The following is a 10,487-nucleotide window of genomic DNA, read 5'->3' on the forward strand; positions in this document are numbered from 1 at the left end:
ATGCCATTGAGATCCAGGGTATTTGGTATAGGAAATGAAAAATGGCTGTATGGCAGATGGTTTTAAATAAAATCACGATCGTTCTGAATCTGATTTGTAAGTATCATTTTGAACTTAGGATGACTTTCTCTGGAAACAAAACATAGTTAGTAGGTCTGTCCTCTGAAAAGAGGGGAAAAAAAAAACAACCGTCATTATTAAGTCAGCTTCTTGGAGATGTGAGAGATCCAGGTCTGAAGGGAAAAAAAAAAAACTGTGTGAACCAAATGTACAACATCTTGTCATACCAGAAAGCAGGCCCACTCTTAAAGGCTCCTGAGAACATGTCAGAAAGCATGGAGGACCCCACTTAAAGAGGTTCTTGTTAGCCGAAGATGGAAGGATTTCAGCTTCAATAAGGATAATAGTTGGGATGATTGGAAAATATCAAATATGATTAAATCCATGCATTCCTAAGAATGCTAGAAAAAAAAAATCCCAAAGGCTTATTGGTTACCTTTTGAGTGTGACTGAGAACCAAGCCATTATTCTGAATGCTAATAAAGGGAAAGAAACAAGGAGTCATCTTGTCTTTCTTGTACAGATGATGCCTTATCCTCCAATAGCTGATAACAAGAAGATGCTCTTGGATGGTAAAATGGTAAAAAAGCTGTACAAGAGGAAGGAAGAGATAATATCACCATTTTACAATGCCTAATGAAATAACAGATCTACCGAATGAGCATTAGGGTTACTAACGTTATGAAAAGGGGCGGCCAAACTATATGTGCCTCTTGATAGAAGACACCACCACAAATGATGTCTTCCTTCTCCCACAAATTGAACCTGATTCTAATTAATCCCTTAGATAAAGTCCTCACTTATATTATTTCATTAAAAAAATATATTTTATTTATTTATTTGAGAGAATGAAAGGGGGAGAGATCACAGAAACAGAGGGAGAAGCAGATTCACTGCTGACTGAGTGGAAAGACTGATACGGGCCTCGATCCAAGGATCCTGAGATCATGACCTGAGCTGAAGGCTGCTGCTTAAGTCACTGAGCCCTCCAGTGCCCCTCCTCACTTACATTAAATTAAATACAGGGAACAGAGGGATGAGTTAAAGAATACCATTAGGATAATACTAGTAATAGCTATACTATGCTAAACTTAAGGAGACCTACAAGCTAACTTTTCCAGAAAGGTTTATGAAATGGGGGCATCTGGGTGGCTCGGTCGGTTGAGCATCTGACTCTTTATTTCGGCTCCGGTAATGATTTTAGGATTGCGGGATGAGCACTGTGTTGGGCTCTGTGCTAGGCATGGAATCTGCTTGGGATTCTCCCTCTCCCTGCCCCTCTGCACCACCCCCCCACTCCTGCTCATGCAGGCACACACACTATTGTACTCTAAAATAAATAAATAAAATCTTTTTAAAAATTTACAAAATAAAAAGGTGAAGTGAGAGTAGGAAACCATAGATTAAAAGAGACTTAAAGGGGCCCCTGGGTGGCTCAGTGGGTTAAAGCCTCTGCCTTCAGCTCAGGTCATGATCCCAGGGTCCTGGGATGGAGCTCTGCATCAGGCTTCCTGCTCAGTGGGGAGCCTGCTTCCCCTCCCCTCTCTCTGCCTGCCTCTCTGCCTACTTGTGATCTTTGTCTGTCAAATAAATGAATAAAAATCTTTAAAAAATAATAAAAGAGACTTAAAAGCAGTGAGCCTCAATATTAAGTTAATATACATGTAAACCACCTGAGGTCCTGTTAAAATGCAGATTCTGCCTTCCTTTGTCCATCTGGGGTGAAGTAGGGGGAGGTTGAAGTTCTGCATTTCTGACAAGCTTCCAGGTGATGTCCATGGGGCTCCCTGCTCTCCCCGCCCACCCCCCACCCCCACCTGGAACACACTTTAAGGAGCTTAAGATTTAAGACAAGCATTGACCCATAGTGATGTGTGGACCTAAATTTTATTCTGAGTCAAACAAGTAACCTAAAAAAAATTTCATGAGAAATTGGAAATTCGGACATTAAATGTGGATATTAAATGATATGAAGGAGCGTTGTTAAATTTGTAGGTAAAATAATGGTATCTGATTATGATTAATGAAAACTACATTTACTTTATAAAAATACATAATGGAACATGTACAGTTGAAATGACATGATGTCTGGGATGAGAGGAAGGGGTAATGGTAGGAATGAAATTGACCATGATTAATACTGTGCTGAGTGATGGGCACATTGGACTTCTTTGTGCCAGCGTGCATACTTCTGTGTATTTGGGCAATTCGCCATGAGAAGAGTAGTTTATAAATACCTATTGCCTAGTCATAGAAACAAAAGATTAGAAGCATAAAGGGCAAAATGTGAGAGTGGCTATAGATGATCTTTATTTTCTTCTGTGTGCTGACCCATAGTTTCCAAATTCCTCCAAGTGTGTGTGTTATCTTGAAAATCAAGAAAGTTCTTTGATTTCATTGAGGGAGAATGCCCTGATAATTGGCCCAGCTGAAATGATGATGTGTAAGGAACAAAGCCACGCCCTGGCTGGAGGAACACTCATCAAATAAATGAAGGTAGCTTCCCAACAAAGAAAGAGAAAGCAGGAAAGGGAGTGTAGTTTATTTCGTGTCTCCTTCTGCTGAGGAGCTGTGTGCCTTGGGAGAGAGTTTGAGGGGACAGTTTGAAGATGCAGCCCTTTAGGACTAAGGACTTGAGAGTTGGGGGAGAAGGTTTGGGGAATCTCAGTGGAGTTATTTTAAACTTGTGTCGGAAGAGGCGTCTTAGAAATTCAGACCTGTCGTAAACACCAGACTGTGCGCTCAGGGAGCATCACATGGATTTGGCTGTCCTCACGCGCCTGTTGGCAGTGGCTATGCAAGGCCAGCAAGGTAAGAGAGTCCAATGTTTTTAAGACCCACAGACTTTGGAAGCAACCAGGTTTGAGTTCAAAATCCCAGCTTTGTGGTTTAGCTGTTTTGTGGCACTTACTTGACAAAGGGCTTTGCCCCCTTTAAGCCAGAGTTTCTCCATTTGTAAAACAAAGACGCAATCCTGCTGCTTCCCAGGTTAGGTGCACCGGGCCTGAAAACTGTTCTATGCAATAAATAGAAGGTGTTTTTGTGGTTATTGGCAGTAGAAAAGAAAATCTCCACACCTGCCATTTCAACCAATCTATGAATTATTTCCTACTTCACTGGCTTTTATCATTTATATCTCTTGCTTTCTCCTTTTTAGCTGTTAATGGACACCAGATTTGGCTCTTCCCCCAAAGGAGGGCTGAGGTGTTCTCAGACTATCAGTTTTTGTTTTTAAGATTTTATTTATTTGTTTGAGAGAGCGAGAGAGAGAATGAGAGTGAGCATAAGACGGAGGTCAGAGGGAGAAGCAGACCTATGCTGAGCAGGGACCCCCCCAACCAGGGACAGAGACCACCACCACCACCACCACCACCACCCCCGGCCTCCACCCGCCTCATGTGGGACTGGATCCTGTGACTCCAGGATCATGACTTGAGCGGAAGGCAGTTGCTCAACCAACTGAGCCACCCAGGTGCCCTACTCTCAGTTATCTTTATGCATATGGTTGCTACAAAACTGTCAGGGTCCTGTATTTTCCCAAGAAGCTCCTGAGTCAGTAAAATCCTATAGGAAATGGAAGCTCCCCTTACAGATAAATTATCCTAAAATATTAGCTTGGGCTTATTGTTAGAGTAATTTTAAAAGTTAGGCTTTGGAGCAACATGCAATCCAACTGCCTGTTAAGTAACTCCCTGGAATGTAAGGTGGGCCGGAAAGGCAGCAGTGGAAAATGAGAACAGGTGGGAAATCTCGGGTCCGAGCCTTCCAGGGCTTTGGATGCCGCGCTAATAATAATGGATTGACATTATTCGGCAGTGAGGCACCTACTGAAAAATTTTCAGAGGAATTGAAGGTAAGATTTCTTTGGTTTTGGGTTTTTGGATGGCTGGATTATAGAGAAGGCTTAGGACTACCAAGAGGGCACCCCTACCTTTAAGGTCAGAGGACTGTGGACCCAAAGTAAGAGGATGGAAGAGAGGATTGATTATTTGAGTCCTATCTAAGGTAATTCAGGTATTTGTTTTTTTGTTTTTGTTTTTGTTTTTGTGTTTTGATGTTTTGTGTAAGAGACTTGGGAGCTGCACAGATGGAACTGCACATACAGAGAAGGGCTTCTGGCAAGGACAGTTACGTAGCTTTGTTAACGTTGGAATATATGTTGGTTTAATGGATGGAAATAGTAAGATCATAAAGCCTGTATGAAAGTGGGGGTAATATGGTGAATTCAAGGCGGATTCAAGTGTAGCCTGAATATAGTTGTCTGAGTCTTCATATGTAGAATTTGATGTTGTAAGTATAAAGACTGGAAGACCGGAGAAGATTTTTTTAATACCAAAAAATGAGTGACCTATAATAATTGTTATTAAATGCACTTAATTGTGGTAGAAAATTGGTGTCCTTATCTTTCTCTGGGAATAAAAAAGACATGCGAAAAGGCCACCCAAACACTCCCTGTGTCTCTGCACTCTGTCTGGACTCCCAGAAGAATTGACTTAAAATCTGTTCAGGATTTCATCCTCACCTCAACCAAAGCACTAGTCTTAAAGACACATTTTAAATTTTTGTGAGATTGTCAGTGGAAAATAAAATATCCTATAAAAATGTATCTATAAGAATTGTACTCCGTGCAAAAACACTCTACTTTTCTTGGTAAAATTTTCCAAAAGTTCATCTACATTATTCCAAACTATAGAGACTGTGCCTAATCTATTATTCTTTAAAAGTAAGAGAACCTAATCCTTGGCCTTTATCTGAGGACCCTGGAGCTTAAAAAAACAAAACCAAAAAACAAAACTGCCCAAACCAATATAAAACAAAAAACACAGGGAGAAGAAAAAATAAACAATTAGTGAAAGAGACAAAGACAGGAGGTTAATTAAATCTGTTAGGTGTTGTGCCTGTATCCTATAGGCTTGCTTCCTGATTTCTTTTAGGATTTACTTGTCTCTTCAGGCTTGACCTTAGAAGGTTGAACTAGATCATTCCTCAGAATAGCAAAGCTAGAGAGATGATTTTTCCACATCTGAACTCAAGTCTAGAATGGGAACTCCTTATTTTCAGCGTTCATAAAGAAGTAAAAGGAAAAAAAGGGGACTTCGTGGCGAGGAAGTTTCTGTTATTTCTTAATTGAGGCTGAGGGAGCAAGCACCGTTGGTGTTCAGTTTCTAGTTACAGGTGCTTTACAACTCTATCTTGCTATATACCCGTGCACTGCCTAACTGCTGTTACCTACCAGAGAAACCCAATAAGGCTTGTTAAAGGGTGTGTTGAAATTCACAGAACAGAACTCCTGTCCTGAGAACCAGGATTTCCCATAGTTTAAGTTTCTGCTTGAAGGATGAGAAGAAAAGATCTAAAAATGAACCCACTGTGTGAGTATTAATGAATTGGACCCCTGAGTAGAAAAATAAAGCTATTTTCAGGGAGTAGTGTTAAAATGTAGGAATCCGTATAAATTTGAGCTGTGCCAGGTGGTAGTAGAAGGCCAAGGCATAACTGCTGTTAAATAATTGGTAAGAAATAGAAAACTCGGAGCTGGAGAGTTTTATTTTTAAAGCAAAGGCAAAGTAAGAAGCAAAAGCAAGAAATATCTAATGGGTTATCTGGATGATTCCACAGATGATCTAACAGATTTGGGGACATGCACTGAAGTGCTCTTCTAAGCTACATTAAAACGTGTTTTAGAATAATTCCTTTGTAGAAGCTTAGAGCTGGAAGATATTTGGTGATCATCTATTACCAGCATTTTCCATTTTCATTAACTGGTAAAATTCTTTTTTTTATAAATCTTACTGATCAACAAATATCAGATCATTGTGTTGTACAACCTAGATTAATGTTATATGTCAATTATATCTCAGAAATAACAAAAAATCACATTGAAACAGGTGTCCTGCCAGCAGCCTTATTTTTCCCTTCTCCCCCTACAGTGGTCTGAAATGCCTCAAACTAAAAATTTCATAAGATATGGCCATAATGACCCCACCTCCCCTTTTGTTTCATTTTATAAATGAAATTTAAAAGCCTGGTTTGTAGAAAATTCAGGAGGGAGCAGGTGGCTTACCTCCTGTATCTCCTCTCCTCTCTGTTCCATTGCATTACACTGCTGCCCAGGGTCTCTATGTCTATCCTTGGACAGATGAACTGTGTGGAAGAATTAGGGATCCAGCTCTTGGTACTTAGTGCTGACCTAAATAAAAGAGAACAAGACCTGTTTCTGCCCAGGAAGAGCATGCCGTCTAAATGAGCAGATACAGAAATAAAACAGGGGAAGGCAGTCAGTTTTGCCTGTGCTTTTAGTTATGACTGTTTTTTCCATATAACTTCTTGCTTGAAAGCCCCATATGTTCAGCGGAAAGAGCTGTTCAGAGGCTCTGGTGCACATGGCTTGTAAAGTCTAAAACCCTAGGGAGAGAGCAGTTACCAAGGGCTGGAGTGAAGAAGAGGAAGCTTTCAGGAGACATTTCATGGAAACATGAGGACTTGGCCAGGTCTGGAAGTGTAGTAGAATTCAGGTAATCAGGTAGAAAGGCTTCCTCATCAGAGCCTGAGAAGGAAACAAGGAGGGGAAGCAGAGGGATGATAAAAACAAAGGCTTATTTTTTTAATGGTCTTGGCTCTTTCTCGGAAATTGTCTGGTTTATCTAATTATCTTATTGTGAGTTTCTTGCAGCCCTAATGTCAATAACAGGCTCAGTGACCTTGCATATCTTGATGGTAGCCCCAGCGCCCAGCCCAGTGTACACGGAGGATCTTGGGGTATGGATGAAAGACTGGATTAGGAGGTTGATGGACGTTGGACTGGACTGTTGCCATCGGGTCAGACTGAGGAACTAGCATTGCCAGCATCCAGAGATTGGAATTAGCCTGTTGAAAGTTACTGAATAGAGAAGTGAAAAAATTGTATTGATACAGACAATGATAATGTAACAGTGGAATTCTGATGGACTTGGGGCAGAAAAAATGGTGATGGAGATAATGTTACTTAATAAGAGCCCTTTGTAATATTCCAGACATGAGTTGATTCAGGTGGGTGTTAGTGTGATCGTGTAAGAAGAGTACAGAACGTTTGAGAAAGAAAATCTCATGGAGGCTGGGATCATGAGATCTTGTGGCTGGTCACAATAATTTGAAGAGGTGACTGGATCACCATCTTGATCATTTTCAGCCTGAAACTCCTCTCCAGATTAAACTGGGGTGGCAGTCTGCGTACGTATCAAGCCAAAAGCGCGTGTAGGCTTTGGGGTCTCCACTGGGAAGGAATCCTAATCTGTTTCACTGTTTAAAAACCTGGAACCTTTTCTGGATCTATCCTTTTGATGTGCAAAACATCATAGACCAGTAGATCTCATTCTGGATGTGGGTGCTTGTTTTAGTATGAACTTCTAGAAAGGGCAGAGTTCTTCTTTTGTTGTCAACATGCAGATGTGAGGAGAGAGTTAGATCCTTGAGAAATCAAAGAGGTCATTTTCTGGCATTACGCTATTGTCTTGGTTTTTATTTCAAGATTTACAGGTTTCTTTTTATATGCTTTCTTCCTGCTTCATGTGTCTTCCCCTCAAGACAGGTGTGTGTGTGGGGGGGGCATTCCGCCTGCTTTCATTGCTCTTTTCATCCTTGTTTTTCTTTCTGTAAAAGATTCGGGGACTCCTCTTCATCTTCACTCTTCCAAATGGTACTCCATTTGCCATAGTTTTATGCAATGCATGATATAAAAGTTTACTACTTTCTTGATCTCAAAATCAAACCTCTCAATCAAAAGGAGAAATCAAAGGAATTTCTAAGAAGTTTGAGGAAGACAGAAATGAGAATGACTCGTTTACTCTCCCCTGAAGCAGTGTCAGACTGTGAAACCACTTCCCAGATCTTCCTAAAATGGCTAGCTAGCTATGTGATAAAGTTTGACACTTAGCATTTTTTGGTGCTGTAACATAGGTCCCACATCAGTAGTAGATAACCATACTCTCCACCAATTCCTTCCCATCTCTTGGGCATTTTAATTTTTGCTCAGAATTTTGTAGGCTTTACAGCAATGGAGCACTCTGAACCTGGGCATATGTATCTGAGTAATAAATGGCAAAAGGGCTAGAAAGAATAGGTTTGTCATAGCTCTCATTAGGTCACTTGCTAGACACTGTGATGTAACTTCTGAGCTTCCATACAAGATCACAATGGCTTTAAAGAGGACACAGTGAATAAAATAACTGCTATTTATTCTAGGTTCACCATGGGCTCAACACTGGGCTCAGTGCTTTACCTGCAATATATCTTTTACAACTTCTAAGGCTCCATAGGAACAATGTAATGATTAGCCTCATGTTTGGGGGAAAATACATTATTTATTTATTTATTTATTTATTTATAGACAGCAGAGGGGTGGGGCAGAGGGAGAGAAAGAATCTTAAGCAGACTCTGTGTTTAGTGTAGAGCCTGATGAGGGGCTCGATCTCACGACCCTGAGATGATGATCTGAGCTGAAATCAAGAGTTGACTGCTCAACCAACTGAGCCATCCAGGCATCCCTGGGGAAGGTACATTCTAGATGGGTAAGGCTACTCAAACCATACACACAGCTAGTTTCTTGGACTGGTTTCCCCTGAAAGCAGTACGAAAGACAAAAACTTGTGGTCAGTATTTTTCTTGGGAAATGATTCTGTGGCTCGGGAGTGGAGTGACAAGGAGTGAGGGAGAGAATTTTGTGTGGAATATTACTGATTTGGACACTACTAGAAATATGTTGTCTGGTCTTGCTGGAAGGATGTTTTGCGGGCTCTAGGAGAGGCATCTCAAGACCATTCACCTTGTGGATGAAAGGGAAGCATTATTTCATTAGCTGTTTTCCTACAAAGACTTCACATAATAGATTTCTGAGGGCCAAGTGGTTTCTCATTGGCGTTCCCCAGCATGGCATCAGAGAGGTTCCAGGACAGATACTTAGAAAAACCCTGTGTTCATCTGTGCCACTGTAAAGCTGGCTGAAGGCTGCTTGAAAGTGTTCTGGCCATGGCTGGAATAAAAGGTGGGTGAAGAGGTTGAGTGGCAGTTGAGTTAGAACTTGGTACAGCTGGTTCTGAAAGGAACCAGGCTTTGAACCCAAGCCAGTTTGATTCCAGATCCTGTTGCCTTCACCCTAGGACACTGTTATCTTGAAGGGCAATGGTGGACTCCATAGATTTGCTCTTCTGGGGTACGTTTGAAGGATGCTCTATCTTGATGGAACATAACCTAGGAGGGGTTCTCCTTCAGTTCTCCCTGTGCTTTCCTTTCCAAGTTGCTGCCTCCGGGGCCCTGGTTCAGGACCCATTCACCCCTGTCCTGTGAAGTGCTGTGCATCACCCTTGTGACCTATCCCTTCCTGTAATAACATCTATTACAGTCCCAGTCTGATGGGCCTGGAGGAAGTGTGGAGTCTGGAGTCCAACCTGTGTTGTAAATGTCCTGCTTGAAGCAGTATGACATTGGGCAAGCCGTTTTCCCATCTCTGAGTGTCCAAGGTTTATATGCCAGAGGGGAGGTATAATACCTACTTAACACAATTATATATGAAACGAAAAAGGATTAAAGGGGGGTAAAAAGTCAAAGGAAACACTTGGTAAGGGCCCTTCCCTCTTCCCTCCCTCCCTCTTTTGGGCCTTTTCTGGGTCTTTAGTTAAAGAGGCCAATTTAGTAGATTCTAGATACATCAGCAGCCTAATGTGACTTCTCTCTGATAATATTTTGGCTTTAGCAACTGCTGTACTGAAAAGAGGTAGTAAGAATTAAGTCCCTATCTGACAAACTCTTCCCGTCCTTGAAGACCCACCTCGGATTTTGGTGCTCAGGGAAGCCCTCCAGATGGGTTGCTTCAGCACACACTCAGCTGCTCTCTTCCTCCTTTTCCCAGTAACCAACCTCTGTAAGCCCAGTCCTGTATTCTTAATATGGGAATGGAAGGAGGGCGGTTGAGCAACTGCGTCCATTACCTACCTCTGCTAGGAACTCCACAGAACTTCACCTCCCCCTCCTCACCAAGGTCTTCAAATCTTCATCTTCCTTCATGACTCCTTCCCACCCCACTGGCCCTTCAGTTTCTGTTCTGGGACAGAGGGTTGGCTGTAAAGAGACAGCTTCAAGTTCTGACAGGATTTGTAAGATTTGTGTGGTGTGGCCTCAGGGTAAAGCATCTAAAAGACAACTGATCTTTAGAAGTTAGAAAGATGAACTGTTCACTGTCATTTTAAATATACCTTATTTCATTAAACATCTGCATGTCTTTTTAGCTGTGAGTTACTGCCTCACAGGAAGAAACAAAATGATAAAAGCAACTCCTTTGTTACCTGGTTCTAGGGAGTACCCAACTCTAGGCAAGGTAGCAGAGGAGAAAATTTCTGGCCTTGCCTCTCTTGAAAGTTGGAGATGCTACAGTTTGGAAACTGTCGTTTCCTTTT

This window comes from Mustela lutreola, chromosome 5 (assembly GCF_030435805.1).
Source record: "Mustela lutreola isolate mMusLut2 chromosome 5, mMusLut2.pri, whole genome shotgun sequence".
Lineage (NCBI taxonomy): Eukaryota > Metazoa > Chordata > Mammalia > Carnivora > Mustelidae > Mustela > Mustela lutreola.